The following is a 17,546-nucleotide window of genomic DNA, read 5'->3' on the forward strand; positions in this document are numbered from 1 at the left end:
ACTATAAAGTAAGCTTATACTCTCTAAAAACAAACTGTCCACTACAGAGGCGTAACTAGGATTTTGGTTCGGGGGGGCGAAGCTTCTGAGTGGGCCCCTAACCAGGTAACCTTCATTACAATTCGGTGATGTACCCTAATAGTGGAGGAGAACCTCAGCAGATGACCGCGCTATTACTTAAGATAATCTTTATATAACGACCAACATGGATATTACTGCCATATGGTCAGTGGTAACATAGTAACATAGTAACATAGTTAGTAAGGCCGAAAAAAGACATTTGTCCATCCAGTTCAGCCTATATTCCATCATAATAAATACCCAGATCTACGTCCTTCTACAGAACCTAATAATTGTATGATACAATATTGTTCTGCTCCAGGAAGACATCCAGGCCTCTCTTGAACCCCTCGACTGAGTTCGCCATCACCACCTCCTCAGGCAAGCAATTCCAGATTCTCACTGCCCTAACAGTAAAGAATCCTCTTCTATGTTGGTGGAAAAACCTTCTCTTCTCCAGACGCAAAGAATGCCCCCTTGTGCCCGTCACCTTCCTTGGTATAAACAGATCCTCAGCGAGATATTTGTATTGTCCCCTTATATACTTATACATGGTTATTAGATCGCCCCTCAGTCGTCTTTTTTCTAGACTAAATAATCCTAATTTCGCTAATCTATCTGGGTATTGTAGTTCTCCCATCCCCTTTATTAATTTTGTTGCCCTCCTTTGTACTCTCTCTAGTTCCATTATATCCTTCCTGAGCACCGGTGCCCAAAACTGGACACAGTACTCCATGTGCGGTCTAACTAGGGATTTGTACAGAGGCAGTATAATGCTCTCATCATGTGTATCCAGACCTCTTTTAATGCACCCCATGATCCTGTTTGCCTTGGCAGCTGCTGCCCGGCACTGGCTGCTCCAGGTAAGTTTATCATTAACTAGGATCCCCAAGTCCTTCTCCCTGTCAGATTTACCCAGTGGTTTCCCGTTCAGTGTGTAATGGTGATATTGATTCCTTCTTCCCATGTGTATAACCTTACATTTATCATTGTTAAACCTCATCTGCCACCTTTCAGCCCAAGTTTCCAACTTATCCAGATCCATCTGTAGCAGAATACTATCTTCTCTTGTATTAACTGCTTTACATAGTTTTGTATCATCTGCAAATATCGATATTTTACTGTGTAAACCTTCTACCAGATCATTAATGAATATGTTGAAGAGAACAGGTCCCAATACTGACCCCTGCGGTACCCCACTGGTCACAGCGACCCAGTTAGAGACTATACCATTTATAACCACCCTCTGCTTTCTATCACTAAGCCAGTTACTAACCCATTTACACACATTTTCCCCCAGACCAAGCATTCTCATTTTGTGTACCAACCTCTTGTGCGGCACGGTATCAAACGCTTTGTAAAAATCGAGATATACCACGTCCAATGACTCACCGTGGTCCAGCCTATAGCTTACCTCTTCATAAAAACTGATTAGATTGGTTTGACAGGAGCGATTTCTCATAAACCCATGCTGATATGGAGTTAAACAGTTATTCTCATTGAGATAATCCAGAATAACATCCCTCAGAAACCCTTCAAATATTTTACCAACAATAGAGGTTAGACTTACTGGCCTATAATTTCCAGGTTCACTTTTAGAGCCCTTTTTGAATATTGGCACCACATTTGCTATGCGCCAGTCCTGCGGAACAGACCCTGTCGCTATAGAGTCACTAAAAATAAGTCACTAAAAATGTAGATACCAGTCCTTCAGAACAAATAAAAGATCACAGCACAGTTACAGATAATGTCTTACTGCTGATGTTCTCTGATGGAATTGTTCACTTTTCCAGTCTTTTCCGTCTGGCACAGACCGACATGACAACTTCTTCCAGCCAGAACTCGTCTGCAGAGAATATAACTAAGACACATTTCACTTCTCATATTCCAGCCCTATCACCATCTATTCCCAACCTGCACAAACTCCTCATCCTGCTGATACCCCAATACTGAGCCTCCGCTGCCATATGTGACCCTATTACTGCACCTGGTACCCCAATACTGAGCCGCTGCTGTATGTGTCCCTAATACTGCCCCGATACCCCAATACTGAGCCGCTGGTGACGTATGTGTCCCTATTACTGCACCTGCTGTGTGGTTCTCTATGTCTTCTAAATTCTAAAGCACTCCTTTATAATATAGTAAAGCCGGGTGCAAGTGCCCTAGAAAACAGTGCCCATATTTTGCAACCTAGAAAGTAATATTGCCATGTGTGCCCCTTTGATAGTCGCAGTAACCTGAGATCCCGAGTCTGCCCCCTAAGCAGCTCTTCTATACAGTATAATGCCTTCTCACAGTATAGTACCATCCACACAGTATACTGACCCCTTGATAGCCCCCAAACTGTTTGATGGCTCCTACACTGTATGATGGCCCCTTCACTGTAATCTCCACACTGTATGATGGCCCACTAGATGGCCTCCATATAGTATAATGCACCAGATCATGCTAAATATAGTGTAGTGCACTCCCCATAGGTCTCCATATAGTATAATGCACTCCCCATAGGACTCCATATAGTATAATGCACTCCCCATAGGCCTCCATATAGTATAATGCACTCCCCATAGGCCTACTCTATTGCACAAGACATCACCCCCATAGGCTGACCCTGTAGTATAAGACAGCACCCCATAGGCAGACCCTGTATTATAAGGCAGCACCCCATAGGCAGATCCTGTAGTATAAGACAGCACCCCATAGGTTGATCCTGTAGTATAAGGCAGCACCATAAAGGCATATCCTGTAGCATAAGGCAGAACCCCATAGGCAGATTCTGAAGTATAAGGCAGCACCCGTATAGGCAGACTCTGTAGTATAAGGCAGCCCCCCATAGGCAGACTCTAGTAAAAGGCAGCACCCCATAGGCAGACCCTGTAGTAAAAGTCAGTACCCCATAGGTGGATCCTGAAGTATAAGGCAGCACCCATATAGGCAGATCCTGAAGTATAAGGCATCCCCCCATAGGCAGATCCTGAAGTATAAGGCAGCCCCCCTATAGGCAGATCCTGAAGTATAAGGCAGCCATCCTATAGGCAGACCCTGAAGAATAAGGCAGCACCCCTATAGGCAGACCCTGAAGTGTAAGGCAGCCCCCTGTTATGTTTGCTAATGACAGGTGTTATGAAGGCAATCCAGAAACACAGTGTGCTTAGCGATCAGAGCGCACACAGTGATCTGACCAATACCCAAAAATACAAGAACGAGCTCTGAGACGTGGAAACTCTGTAGACTGCACACCTGATCCTATCCTAAACACAACTAAAAGCGGCTGTGGATTGCGCCTAACAACTACCTAGGCAACTCGGCACAGCCTAAGAAACTAGCTAGCCTGAAGATAGAAAAATAGGCCTGACTTGCCCCAGAGAAATTCCCCAAAGGAAAAGGCAGCCCCCCACATATAATGACTGTGAGTAAGATGAAAAGACAAAACGTAGGGATGAAATAGATTCAGCAAAGTGGGGCCAGATATTCTAGGACAGAGCGAGGACAGTAAAGCGAACTTTGCAGTCTACAAAAAACCCTAAAGCAAAACCACGCAAAGGGGCAAAAAAAAACCCACCGTGCCGAAATAACGGCACGGCGGTACACCCTTTGCGTCTCAGAGCTTCCAGCAAAACAAAAGACAAGCTGGACAGAAAAAAAGCAACAAAAAAGCAAAAAGCACTTAGCTATACAGAGCAGCAGGTCACAGGAACAATCAGGAGAAGCTCAGATCCAACACTGAAACATTGACAAGGAGCAAGGATAGCAGCATCAGGCGGAGTTAAGTAATGAAGCAGTTAACGAGCTCACCAGAACACCTGAGGGAGGAAGCTCAGAAGCTGCAGTACCACTTGTGACCACAGGGGTGAATTCAGCCACAGAATTCACAACAGTACCCCCCCCCCTTGAGGAGGGGTCACCGAACCCTCACCAGAGCCCCCAGGCCGACCAGGATGAGCCGCATGAAAGGCACGAACAAGATCGGAAGCATGAACATCAGAGGCAAAAACCCAGGAATTATCTTCCTGAGCATAACCCTTCCATTTAACCAGATACTGGAGTTTCCGTCTAGAAACACGAGAATCCAAAATCTTCTCCACAATATACTCCAATTCCCCCTCCACCAAAACCGGGGCAGGAGGCTCAACAGATGGAACCATAGGTGCCACGTATCTCCGCAACAACGACCTATGGAATACATTATGTATGGAAAAGGAGTCTGGGAGGGTCAAACGAAAAGACGCAGGATTGAGAACCTCAGAAATCCTATACGGACCAATAAAACGAGGTTTAAATTTAGGAGAGGAAACCTTCATAGGAATATGACGAGAAGATAACCAAACCAGATCCCCAACACGAAGTCGGGGACCCACACGGCGTCTGCGATTAGCGAAAAGTTGAGCTTTCTCCTGGGACAAGATCAAATTGTCCACTACCTGAGTCCAGATCTGCTGCAACCTATCCACCACAGAATCCACACCAGGACAGTCCGAAGACTCAACCTGTCCTGAAGAGAAACGAGGATGGAACCCAGAATTGCAAAAAAATGGAGAAACCAAGGTAGCCGAGCTGGCCCGATTATTAAGGGCGAACTCAGCCAACGGCAAAAAGGACACCCAATCATCCTGGTCTGCAGAAACAAAACATCTCAGATATGTTTCCAAGGTCTGATTGGTTCGTTCGGTCTGGCCATTAGTCTGAGGATGGAAAGCCGAGGAAAAGGATAGGTCAATGCCCATCCTACCACAAAAGGTTCGCCAAAACCTTGAAACAAACTGGGAACCTCTGTCAGAAACAATATTCTCAGGAATGCCATGCAACCGAACCACATGCTGAAAGAACAAAGGTACCAAATCAGAGGAGGAAGGCAATTTAGCCAAGGGCACCAGATGGACCATTTTAGAAAAGCGATCACAGACCACCCAAATGACTGACATCTTTTGAGAAACGGGAAGGTCAGAAATGAAATCCATCGAAATATGTGTCCAAGGCCTCTTTGGGACCGGCAAGGGCAAAAGCAACCCACTGGCACGAGAACAGCAGGGCTTAGCCCTAGCACAAATCCCACAGGACTGCACAAAAGTACGTACATCCCGTGACAGAGATGGCCACCAGAAGGATCTAGCCACTAACTCTCTGGTACCAAAGATTCCAGGATGACCAGCCAACACCGAACAATGAAGTTCAGAGATAAGTTTATTAGTCCACCTATCAGGGACGAACAGTTTCTCTGCTGGACAACGATCAGGTTTATTCGCCTGAAATTTTTGCAGCACCCGCCGCAAATCAGGGGAGATGGCAGACACAATGACTCCTTCCTTGAGGATACCCGCTGGTTCAGATAAACCCGGAGAGTCGGGCACAAAACTCCTAGACAGAGCATCCGCCTTCACATTTTTAGAGCCCGGAAGGTACGAAATCACAAAGTCGAAGCGGGCAAAAAATAACGACCAACGGGCCTGTCTAGGATTCAAGCGCTTGGCAGACTCAAGATAAGTCAAGTTCTTATGATCAGTCAATACCACCACGCGATGCTTAGCTCCTTCAAGCCAATGACGCCACTCCTCGAATGCCCACTTCATGGCCAGCAACTCTCGATTGCCCACATCATAATTACGCTCAGCGGGCGAAAACTTCCTGGAAAAGAAAGCACATGGTTTCATCACTGAGCAATCAGAACCTCTCTGTGACAAAACCGCCCCTGCTCCAATCTCAGAAGCATCAACCTCGACCTGGAACGGAAGAGAAACATCTGCCTGACACAACACAGGGGCAGAACAAAAACGACGCTTCAACTCCTGAAAAGCTTCCACAGCAGCAGAAGACCAATTAACCAAATCAGCACCCTTCTTGGTCAAATCGGTCAATGGTTTGGCAATGCTAGAAAAATTACAGATGAAGCGACGATAAAAATTAGCAAAGCCCAGGAACTTTTGCAGACTTTTCAGAGATGTCGGCTGAATCCAATCCTGGATGGCTTGGACCTTAACTGGATCCATCTCGATAGTAGAAGGGGTAAAGATGAACCCCAAAAATGAAACTTTCTGCACACCGAAGAGACACTTTGATCCCTTCACAAACAAAGAGTTAGCACGCAGGACCTGAAAAACCATTCTGACCTGCTTCACATGAGACTCCCAATCATCTGAGAAGATCAAAATGTCATCCAAGTAAACAATCAGGAATTTATCCAGATACTCACGGAAGATGTCATGCATAAAAGACTGAAACACAGATGGAGCATTGGCAAGTCCGAACGGCATCACTAGATACTCAAAATGACCCTCGGGCGTATTGAATACAGTTTTCCATTCATCTCCTTGCCTCATTCTCACCAGATTATACGCACCACGAAGATCTATCTTAGTGAACCAACTAGCCCCCTTAATCCGAGCAAACAAGTCAGATAACAATGGCAAGGGATACTGAAATTTAACAGTGATCTTATTAAGAAGGCGGTAATCAATACACGGTCTCAGCGAACCATCCTTCTTGGCTACAAAGAAGAACCCTGCTCCCAGTGGTGATGACGATGGGCGAATATGTCCCTTCTCCAGGGATTCCTTCACATAACTGCGCATAGCGGCGTGTTCGGGCACGGATAAATTAAATAATCGACCTTTAGGGAATTTACTACCAGGAATCAAATTGATAGCACAATCACAATCCCTATGCGGAGGTAGAGCATCGGACTTGGGCTCTTCAAATACATCCTGATAATCAGACAAGAACTCTGGGACCTCAGAAGGGGTGGATGACGAAATCGACAAAAATGGAACATCACCATGTAACCCCTGACAACCCCAGCTGGATACCGACATAGAGTTCCAATCCAATACTGGATTATGGGTTTGTAGCCATGGCAACCCCAACACGACCACATCATGCAGATTATGCAACACCAGAAAGCGAATAACTTCCTGATGTGCAGGAGCCATGCACATGGTCAGCTGGGCCCAGTATTGAGGTTTATTCTTGGCAAAAGGTGTAGCATCAATTCCTCTCAATGGAATAGGACGCCGCAAAGGCTCCAAGAAAAACCCACAACGTTTAGCATAATCCAAATCCATCAGATTCAGGGCAGCGCCCGAATCCACAAACGCCATGACAGAAAACGACGACAAAGAGCATATCAAGGTAATGGACAGAAGGAATTTTGACTGTACAGTACCAATGACGGCAGACCTAGCGGACCGCTTAGTGCGCTTAGGACAATCAGAAATAGCATGAGTGGAATCACCACAGTAGAAACACAGACCATTCAGACGTCTGTATTCCTGCCGTTCAACTCTAGTCATAGTCCTATCGCACTGCATAGGCTCAGGTTTAACCTCAGGCAGTACCGCCAAATGGTGCACAGATTTACGCTCGCGCAAGCGTCGACCGATCTGAATGGCCAAAGACAAAGACTCGTTCAAACCAGCAGGCATAGGAAATCCCACCATGACATCCTTAAGAGCCTCAGAGAGACCCTTTCTGAACAAAGCTGCCAGCGCAGATTCATTCCACTGAGTGAGTACTGACCATTTCCTAAATTTCTGGCAATATACTTCTATATCATCCTGACCCTGGCACAAAGCCAGCAAATTTTTCTCAGCCTGATCCACTGAATTAGGCTCATCGTACAGCAATCCGAGCGCCAGGAAAAACGCATCGACACTACTCAATGCAGGGTCTCCTGGCGCAAGAGAAAATGCCCAGTCTTGAGGGTCGCCGCGCAAAAAAGAAATAATAATCAAAACCTGTTGAATAGGATTACCAGAAGAATGAGGTTTCAAGGCCAGAAATAGCTTACAATTATTTTTGAAACTTAGAAACTTAGTTCTATCTCCAAAAAACAAATCAGGAATAGGAATTCTTGGTTCTAACATAGATTTCTGATCAATAGTATCTTGAATTTTTTGTACATTTATAACGAGATTATCCATTGAAGAGCACAGACCCTGAATATCCATGTCCACACCTGTGTCCAGAATCACCCAAATGTCTAGGGGAAAAAAAAAAAAAGTGAACACAGAGCAGAAAAAAAAAAAAAAAAAAGTGATGTCAGAACTTTTTCTTTCCCTCTATTGAGAATCATTAGTTTGGGCTCCTTGTACTGTTATGTTTGCTAATGACAGGTGTTATGAAGGCAATCCAGAAACACAGTGTGCTTAGCGATCAGAGCGCACACAGTGATCTGACCAATACCCAAAAATACAAGAACGAGCTCTGAGACGTGGAAACTCTGTAGACTGCACACCTGATCCTATCCTAAACACAACTAAAAGCGGCTGTGGATTGCGCCTAACAACTACCTAGGCAACTCGGCACAGCCTAAGAAACTAGCTAGCCTGAAGATAGAAAAATAGGCCTGACTTGCCCCAGAGAAATTCCCCAAAGGAAAAGGCAGCCCCCCACATATAATGACTGTGAGTAAGATGAAAAGACAAAACGTAGGGATGAAATAGATTCAGCAAAGTGGGGCCCGATATTCTAGGACAGAGCGAGGACAGTAAAGCGAACTTTGCAGTCTACAAAAAACCCTAAAGCAAAACCACGCAAAGGGGCAAAAAAAAACCCACCGTGCCGAACTAACGGCACGGCGGTACACCCTTTGCGTCTCAGAGCTTCCAGCAAAACAAAAGACAAGCTGGACAGAAAAAAAGCAACAAAAAAGCAAAAAGCACTTAGCTATACAGAGCAGCAGGTCACAGGAACAATCAGGAGAAGCTCAGATCCAACACTGAAACATTGACAAGGAGCAAGGATAGCAGCATCAGGCGGAGTTAAGTAATGAAGCAGTTAACGAGCTCACCAGAACACCTGAGGGAGGAAGCTCAGAAGCTGCAGTACCACTTGTGACCACAGGAGTGAATTCAGCTACAGAATTCACAACAGCCCCCCTGTAGGCAGATCCTGAAGTGTAAGGCAGTCCCCCTATAGGCAGATCCTGAAGTATAAGGCAGCACCCCTATAGGCAGATCCTGAAGTATAAGGCAGCCCCCCTATAGGCAGATACTGACGTATAAGGCAGCCCCCTATAGGCAGATCCTGAAGTATAAGACAGCCCCCCTATAGGCAGATCTTGAAGTTTGAAGCAGCACCCTTACAGGCAGATCCTGAAGTATAAGGCAGCCCCCATAAAAAAAGCAATAAATAAATACTCACCTCTCTTCCGCCTTGTTCCAGCGGTGCTCCGACCTCCCGATCATCTTCTGACAGCGGGCACCGGGTAGTGACGTCATCGCGCCCACTGTCAGCGTCGGCGTTGGTGATGCCAGATGCTGACAGGGGGATGATGGGAGAAGGAGCGCAGCACTCCTTCCCTCATCAGTGCGGTGACTGGAGGAGGGCCCACTACTGGCACCGGGCCCCCCCCACCGGCCTGCTCAGGGGCCCCATAGCGGGCAGCAGAGCAGGGAGATCGATTCTCCCTGCTCTGCCGCAGAAGGTAACTGTATCAGTAGCATAGCTCCTGGTGGGCCCCCTCCGAGCTCCGGGCCCGGGGCGATGGCCCCCTCTGCCCCCCCTGGTAGCTATGCTACTGGTCCACTAACAAAAAAGAAACCATTATTGTTTCAAAAAACAATACAATGTGTAATGAAACAAAAACAAAGATCATTTAAAGCCTTGGGAGTCTGAGAGGTCAAAAATGGCATTCCAGGCATATAAAGATCTAAATAAGGAATGTAAAGAAGAAATCAATGTAGCAATGTTGCAGAGAATCAAATCTCCAAAATGAAAAAAAAATAGTTCTTACACATCAGTGCCAAAAAGAAAAAAAAATGATGGTAGCAACCACCTTAAAGATGACCATAAAAAATAACTGTAGAAGACAAAAACTAGAACTAGAACAAGTACAAAGGAGGGCAACAAAATTAATAAAGGGGATGGGGGAACTAAAATACCCAGAGAGATTGCAAAATTAGGATTATTTAGTCTAGAAAAAAGATGACTGAGGGGTGACCTATTAAACATTTATACAGTAGGTATATTAGGGGACAATACAAATATCTCTCTGAGGAACTGTTTATACCAAGGAAGGTGACGGTCACAAGGGGGCATTCTTTGCGTCTGGAGGAGAGAAGGTTTTACCACCAACATAGAAGAGGATTCTTTACTGTTAGGGTAGTGAGAATCTGGAATTCCTTGCCTGAAAAGATGGTGATGGCGAACTCAGTCGAGGGGTTCAAGAGAGGCCTGGATGTCTTCCTATAGTATAACAATATTGTATCTTATAGTTATTAGGTTCTTTAGAAGGACGTAGATCTGGGGATTTATTCTGACAGAATATAGGATGAACTGGATGGACAAATGTCTTTTTTCGGCCTTGCTAACTATGTTACTATGTTACTATTTAAAAAAGGCTAAGATACAAGTGTTTCTCACAAAATTAGAATATCATCAAAAATTAATTTATTTCAATTATTCAATACAAAAAGTAAAAGTCACATATTATATAGAGTCATTACAAACAGAGAGATCTATTTCAAGTGTTTATTTCTGTTAATGTTGATGATTATGACTTGCAGCCAATGAAAACCCAAAAGTTATTTTCAGTAGGTGCCACAATCATGGGGAAGACTGCTGACTAGTGATAGGCGAGCACTAAAATTGGGTGCTTGTTGCTTGGGTCGAGCAAATTGGAATGCTCGGGTGTTCGAGCCAAGCATCGAGCCCTATGTAAGTATATGGAAAACTTGTGCATTTTTCCGGCAGCTTGCCGGCGGTCTGCAAAGGGACTAGAAATTGCAGAAATGGATGGGAACAGTGCTCAAATGACATGGGAACAGCATGGGAAAGACCCCTGGAAGCATTTCTGACTCCCAGGTGACTGCTGTGAACGATGTTGTCTTACGCCACTTTACAGACTCACAGTAAAACATGCAAAACGAAACCAAAATGGATTTTCCTGGGAAATATGTTAAGGAACATCCTTTCCAGGGTAATGACTTTCTATCCTCTTTCTCCTAGTCGCAGGAGACGTCTCTCCAAAACCCGGCCCCCCATTTTATAGCAAGTCAACCTCCCAACTGCTACACACAGAAACCCCTCTAACCTTATTAATATTCACTGGTTGCCTTCTGTCTCTTTCAATTGTGCCCTTTGCAATTCTCACTCAGTGTGTAATAAACTCTCCTTCAACCATGACTTCTTCCTTTCTGATTCCCTTAACTTTCTAGCTCTTACTGAAACCTGGATCCAGCAGTCAGACACCACCGATGCTGCTGCTCTCTCATATGGTGGACTACACTTTTCTCATACCCCAAGATTGGACAACAGAGCAGGTGGAGGCATCGGTCTGCACCTATCACCCAAATGTACATTTCAGGTTATCCCCCAAGTACCCTCACTTGTCTTCCCTTCTTTTGAGGTCCATGCGGTCAGACTCTACGTCCCCTCCTCCATGTGAGTCATGGTGGTGTATCGTCCTCCAGGCCCCTCCCATCAGTTCCTGGATCACTTTGCCACCTGGCTTCCACACTTTCTCTCCTATGACATCCCCACCCTCATCATGGGTGATTTCAACATCCCCATTGCTTTTCCCCATCTGCTTCTCACCTTTTATCTCTAACCTCCTCTTTCGGTCACTCGTAGCATACTAACTCTTCAACTCATGAAGACGGAAACTCCCTCGACTTGGTTTCTCCCGCCTTTGCTCAGTGGATGATTTCACAAACTCCCCTCTCCCGTTCTCTGACCACAACCTTCTTTCATTCTGTATCAAGAACTGCCACCCCATTCAGGTCACCCCCACTTTCCACATTTATAGAAACATACAGGCCATTAACACCCAGAAACTTATGAAGAACTTGCAGTTCTCATTGGCCCCTATCTCCTCCTTCTCATGTCCTGGTTCTGCACTGAAGCGTTACAATGAAACCCTGCAAAGTGCCCTGGATGAAATTGCACCTCCTATAGATAGAACAACTTGACACAGATGGTGACAACCGTGGCACATGCTGCAAACAATCTTCCCTTCATCTCTAAACTCCTCGAACGCCTGGTCCACTCCCGTCTTATCCGCTATCTCTCAGATAACTCTCTTCTCGACCCTCGTCAATCTGGTTTCTGCTCCTTACACTCTACTGAAACTGCCCTCACTAAAGTCTCTAATGATGTACTAGCAGCTAAATCTAATTGTCACTACTCCATGCATCCATTCTCTTGGATCTCTCTGCAGCATTCGATACTGTGGATCACCAGCTCCTCCTCACTGTGCTCTGCTCCATCTCTCCTGGTTCTCCTCCTATCTCTCCAACCGCTCTTTCACTGTATCTTTTGCTCGTTCCCCCTCCTCTCATCTTCCCCTTACTGTTGAGTTCCTCAAGGATCAGTCCTAGGCCCCCTCCACTTCTCTTTGTATACTGCACATATTAGACAAACAATCAGTAGATTTGTGTTCCAGTACCATCTCTATGCTGATGACACCCAATTATATACTTCTGCTCCTGATATCACGCCTGCCTTTTTAGAAAACACAAGTGATTGTCTTACCGCTGTCTGCAACATCATGTCCTCCCTCTATTTGACACGAGAGGTGGATGGCAACAATTGCTTTATTTATTCCCGATTCCCGATATCGCAAACATATTGGAACTCGTTATCGGAATTCCGATACCAGATTCAGAAGATCGCCGACCTCATGGCCGACCCCACACAGGGGTCGGGTCGGGTTTCATGAAACCCGACCTTGCCAAAAGTCGGCGACTTCTGAAAATGGCCGACCCGTTTCGCTCAACCCTAGTTCTGATTATTGAGGATGCTAACCTGAGGTCATTACCGGAGAGGAGGGCATGGGTAGGGTGGTAGAATGAGACCAGAGAGGATATGTAGGGTGGTGCTGAGCCATGGAGTTCTTTGTGGATGAGGGTAGTAGTTTTGTACTGGATTCTTGAGTGGATGGGTAACCAGTGTAATGACTGGCACAAGGTAGAGGCATCGGTGTAATGGTTGGTGAGGAATATGATCCGGGCTGCAGCATTCAGGACAGATTGGAGCGGGGAGAGTTTGGTAAGAGGGAGTCCGATTAGTAGAGAGTTTCAATAGTCCAGACGAGAATAAATAAGTTAAACAGTAAGAAGAACACAAGGAATGGACATTAGACCAGTGGAAATCTGTGCTTTCGTCTGATGAGTCCAAATTTGAGATCTTTGTTTCCAACCACCGTGTCTTTGTGTGACGCAGAAAAGTTGAACGGATGGACTATACAAGGCTGGTTCCCACCGCGAAGCATGGAGGAAGAGGTGTAATGGTGTGGGGGTGCTTTGCTGGTGACACTGTTGGGGATTTATTCAAAATTGAAGGCATATTGAACCAGCATGTCTACCACAACATCTTGCAGTGACATGCTATTCCATCTGGTTTGCGTTTAGTTGGAACATCATTTATTTTTCAACAGGACAATGACCCCAAACACACCTCCAGGCTGTGTAATGGCTAGGGTTGAGCGAAACGGGTCAGCCAGATTCAGAAGTCGCCGACTTTTGGCAAAGTCGGGTTTCATGAAACCCGACCCGACCCCTGTGTGGGGTCGGCCATGAGGTCGGCGATCTTCTGATCTGGAATCGGAATTCCGATACCGAGTTCCGATATGTTTAAGATATCGGGAATCGGTATCCGAATTCATATTTAAGTGTAAAATAAAGAATAAAAATAAAAAAATATTGATATACTCACCCTCGGACGCGCCCTGGTTCTCACCAGCAGCCTTCCTTCCTAAGAATGAGTGCCTGAAGGGCCTTCGATGACGTCGCGGCTTGTGATTGGTCACGTGAGCGGTCACATGGGCGGTCACGCGACCAATCACAAGCCGCGATGTCATCGAAGGTCCTTCAGGCGCTAATTCGTAGGAAGGAAGCGTCCGAGAGCGCGTCCGAGGGTGAGTATATTCCTAATTGGTATATACTCACCCTCGGACGCGCCCTTGTTCTAACCCGCAGCCTTCCTTCCTAAGAATCAGCACCTGAAGGACCTTAGATGACGTCGTGGCTTGTGATTGGTCGCGTGACGCCCATGTGACCGCTCACGCGACCAATCACAAGCCGCGACGTCATCGAAGGTCCTTCAGGCGCTCATTCTTAGGAAGGAAGGCTGCCGGTGAGAACCAGGGCGCGTCCGAGGGTAAGTATATCAATATTTTTTATTTTGATTCTTTATTTTACGCTTAAATATGGATCCCAGGGCCTGAAGGAGAGTTTCCTCTCCTTCAGACCCTGGGAACCATTAGAAACCCAATGCACTGCATTGGGTTTCGTGTTTCGGCCGACCCCGACTTTTCTATAGGATCGGCCGATTTCACTCGACCCGACTTTTGAAAAAGTCGGGTTTCGTGAAACCCAACCCGATCCTATAAAAAGATAAGTCGCTCAACCCTAGTAATGGCTATTTGACCAAGAAGGAGAGTGAAGGGGTGCTTCGCCAGATCTGAACCCAATCGAGATGGTTTGGGGTGAGTTAGAGTGCAGAGAGAAGGTTAAAGAGCTAACAAGTGCTAAACATCTCTGGGAACTCCTTCAAAATTGTTGGAAGACCATTTCTGAAGCCCATCAAGAGAATGCCAAGTTTGTACAAAGCAGTCATCAAAGCAAAAGGTGGCTACTTTGAAGAACCTAGAATATAAGACATATTTTCAGTTGTTTCACGCTTTTTTGTTAGGTATATAATTCCACATGTGTTAATTCATAGTTTTGATGCCTTCAGTGTGAATGTACAATTTTCATAGTCATGAAAATACAGAAAAATCTTTAAATGAGAAGGTGTGTCCAAACTTTGGTCTGTACTGTACATACTACATACATACTACATACATACATACATACATATTACATACATGCATATATACATACAACATACCACATACATACAACATGCATACAACATACATACTACATACATACAACATACATACTACATACATACTTCATACATACAATATACATACTACATACATACTACACACATACAACATACTACATGCATACTAAATACATACTACATACATACAACATACATACTATGTACATACTACATGCATACATACATACATACTACATTACATACATACTACATGCATAATACATACAATACTTTCATACATTCATACATTACATACATATAGACATACAGTACATATAACATAGAGTACATACTCACCATCACTTGTCACTTTGTTCCCCGTAGCCAGAGTCATCTGTAAAAAATATTAAAATAACAAACAACCAATATACTCCCTGATCTGCAGAAATCAACGAGTGTCCCACGACAATCTCCCGTGGAGAACCTTAGGTTACCTTAGTTCAGAGTCTCACTTTATGGCATTTGCTGCATGGGAAATTTCTCACACAGCAATGCCAAAAATGAGACTAGGGACTATTTTTTTACAGCGGCAGAGGAATACAGTGCGGAAGGATACCTTCCTCTCGTCATTGTATTCCTGGAGCCCATAGAGAGTGGTCACATCAGCTGATGCTGCCGTTCTCCACGGGAGATCGTCGTGAGACACTCGTGGATTTCTGTGGATTAGGGAGTATATTGTTTGTTTTTTACTTTCATATTTTTTATAGAAGACACTGGCTTCGGCGAACAAAGTGACAAGTGATGGTGTGTATATACTCTATGTTATATGTACTGTATGTCTATATGTATGTATTGTATGTAATGTATGAATGTATTGTATGTAGTATGTATGTAGTATGTATGTAAGTATGTGGTATGTATGTAGTATCTATGTAGTATGTTGTATGTATGTAGAATGTATGTAGTATGTATGTAATTTGTATGTATGTCTGATGTAGTAGGTATGTAGTATGTTGTATGCATGTAGTATGTATGTAGTATGTATGTAGTATGCATGTAGTATGTATGTATATTTAAATTATTATAAATACACTGGCGCTACAACCAATATCGCACAAGTGCTGCTGGTATATCAGACTGTTATGAATTCTGTTGTCGAACTCCCTCATGTGGTCGTGAATGGTACTTCGGCGAGTTCTGTCTATGGGTTCCCTCTGGTGGCTATGAGTGAAGCTGCTGCTTCTGAGGTTCCTTACACAGGTGACGTGGTTTATCCTTTGGTTGGCTGCTCTATTTAACTCCTCTCAGATCGTTACTCCATGCCAGCTGTCAATGTTTTTGCATTGGTTCAATTCGCTCCTGGATCTCTCTGGTGACCTGCCTTCTCCTGCAGAAGCTAAGTTCCTGATAGTCATTATTTGTTCACTGTTTTCTTGTCCAGCTGGTTATCATGATTTTGTCTTGCTAGCTGGAAGCTCTGGGATGCAGAGTGGCCCCTCCGCACCGTGAGTCGGTGCGGAGGTCCTTTTTGCACACTTTGCGTGGTCTTTTGTAGGTTTTTGTGCTGATCGCAAAGTTACCTTTCCTATCCTCTGTCTATTTAGTAAGTCTGGCCTCCCTTTGCTGAAACCTGTTTCATTTCTGCGTTTGTGACTTTCATCTTTACTCACAGTCAATATATGTGGGGGGCTTCCTTTACCTTTGGGGAATTTCTCTGAGGCAAGGTCGGCTTTATTTTCTATCTCTAAGGCTAGATAGTTCTTAGGCTGTGACGAGGCGCCTAGGTCTGGTCAGGAGCGCTCCACGGCTATTTCTAGCGTGTGTGATAGGATTAGGGCTTGCGGTCAGCAGAGCTCCCACATCCCAGAGCTCGTCCTGTATGAGGTTTAACTATCAGGTCATACTGGGTGCTCCTAACCACCAGGTCATAACAGTACAGCTGGCCAATGTATTAATGCATCTCAATAGAGGGATAAGAGAACTTCTGAGACCATTTTTTTTTCTTTGCACTGTGTTTTGTCTTTCTTTTCCCCTAGACCTTTGGGTGGTTCAGGACACAGGTATAGATATGGACATTCAAGGTCTGTCCTCTTGTGTGGATCATCTCACTGCAAGGGTACAAAACATTCAAGATTTTGTGGTTCAGAATCCTATGTTAGAGCCTAGAATTCCTATTCCTGACTTATTTTCTGGGGATAGATCTAGGTTCATGAATTTCAAAAATAATTGTAAACTGTTTCTAGCTTTGAAACCCCGCTCCTCTGGTGACCCCGTTCAACAGGTAAAAATCATTATTTCTTTTTTGCGTGGTGACCCTCAAGACTGGGCATTTTCCCTTGCGCCAGGAGATCCTGCATTGCGTGATGTTGATGCGTTTTTTCTGGCGCTTGGATTGCTTTATGATGAACCAAATTCAGTGGATCAGGCAGAGAAAATCTTGCTGGCTTTGTGTCAGGGTCAGGATGAAGCGGAGGTGTACTGTCAGAAGTTTAGAAAGTGGTCTGTGCTTACTCAGTGGAATGAATGTGCCCTGGTGGCAATTTTCAGAAAGGGTCTTTCTGAAGCCCTAAAGGATGTCATGGTGGGATTTCCCACGCCTGCTGGTCTGAATGAGTCTATGTCTTTGGCCTTTCAGATCGATCGGCGCATGTGTGAGCGCAAAGCTGTGCACCATCTGGCGGTATTCTCTGAGCATAGGCCTGAGCCTATGCAGTGTGATA

The sequence above is a fragment of the Ranitomeya imitator genome, chromosome 3 (genome assembly GCF_032444005.1).
Source record: "Ranitomeya imitator isolate aRanImi1 chromosome 3, aRanImi1.pri, whole genome shotgun sequence".
NCBI lineage: Eukaryota > Metazoa > Chordata > Amphibia > Anura > Dendrobatidae > Ranitomeya > Ranitomeya imitator.